Source organism: Sinocyclocheilus anshuiensis, unplaced genomic scaffold, assembly GCF_001515605.1.
Source record: "Sinocyclocheilus anshuiensis isolate Anshui unplaced genomic scaffold, SAMN03320099.WGS_v1.1 scaffold975, whole genome shotgun sequence".
Lineage (NCBI taxonomy): Eukaryota > Metazoa > Chordata > Actinopteri > Cypriniformes > Cyprinidae > Sinocyclocheilus > Sinocyclocheilus anshuiensis.
Window position 1 is genome coordinate 534,662 of NW_015547693.1, and position 1,651 is coordinate 536,312.

The window sequence follows — 1,651 nt, forward strand, 5'->3', positions numbered from 1 at the left end:
TGCCAGTTCTGTGTGTGATTTTGTCAAATGTCTTAAGTGCTATAGATTAGTGTTTTTTGTTTTGTTTTGTTTTGTTCTGAGCAAAAAGAAAGAAAAAACCTGTGTGTTATAACATTTTAGCACCTCCAAATCCCAGAATATTCCATAATCTTCAGAATGTTGACGAAAATATGACGAGTACAATTTTTAAGCTTTAAAAATGCATCCTAGCACTGGAGAGAGAGCTGAATCACCGACAGGGTTTTACACTGCTTACACAGTGTAGTACAGTATAGTGCAATATAATAATTTAGGCTAATGTTAATCGGAGCACATATAAACTTACTGCTAATAGTTAATACAACACGTCTCTAAAGAAAAAAATAATTCACTATACAGTAGACCTCATTTCTGAAAACTAGATAATTGTATGATCAGCAGATGTCTATTATTTCAGAGTTCAGGTTTTGTCTGTGGGGTTCCTCAGGGCTCTATTCTGGGACCAATTTTATTTTCTCTGTATATGTTGCCATTGAGTTTTATTTTTGAAAAATTTGGGATTCATTATCACTTGTATGCGGATGATTCACAAATTTACTTACCATTGAAACAGGACCATAAATGTGCTTTGCAGTCTCTGCATCAATGTCTGACAGAGGTTAAGTGCTGGTTGGCAAATAATTTTCTTCAATTGAATGAAGATAAGACAGAGATGATTTTATTTGGTAATAACAATAAGGGTTATGTTAAGGATATCTATGACTGCCTGGGGCAGTTTCCTGGGAAGAAACTGTCCTGTGTAAAAAACCTTGGTGTCATCTTTGACTCTGAGCTCAAATTTGACCGACAAATTAATGCTGTTGTTAAAAATAGCTTTTTCCATCTAAGGTCAATATCTAAGCTTTTGCAGACACATGTAACTGTCATATAACTGTATATTCACTGTTTTAGAGAAGAGTGCCATTGAATGTGTTGAATGTGTAAAGTGGATTTTCATGAGAAAAAAAAATCTGCTCTAATAGCATCGCTGTTTGGACATTTATTGGGAGTTTTTTTTTTTCAGTGTTTTCAGTTCTGATTTTAGTTCGATTTTTTTTTTTCATGAAAACCCACTTCATATTAGCTACACATTCAATGGCACTCTCTTCTAAAACAGTGAATATACAGTTATATGACAGTTACATGTTATTACATGGTCTGTAAATGCATTAAACACACAGAGTATAATATAGTGTATGACAAATACGAGAAATTCATTATAGTGTTATATTTGGTCTCCAAATCTTAAGTATCGGTTTAGGGAATATATATATATCCACCAATACATATGACTACAATAACTTCATTTGTTTTTTTTTTGTTTGTGTTTAGATAAGTCGTTCAGAGAGGTTTGACCAAACTGTTAAACTAGATTATTTCCAAATCATCCAAGCACCCAATTGATTTTTAATGTTTGATTATTACTAAGTAGTATTAAATTGTAAAGAAATTACAGATCCATCTTTGAAATCTGATTCGTTGATAACTTTTGACAATGCTTAATTCGGGTGAGAAAATAATATCTAGCGCATGAGCATAGAGAGATTTGCGAGTGCACAGGACACAGTTTGAGCGCGCACACTTTGAGCTAGAGGAGAGACACGTTTCGCGCACTCTCTGTGTTTGAGGGCAG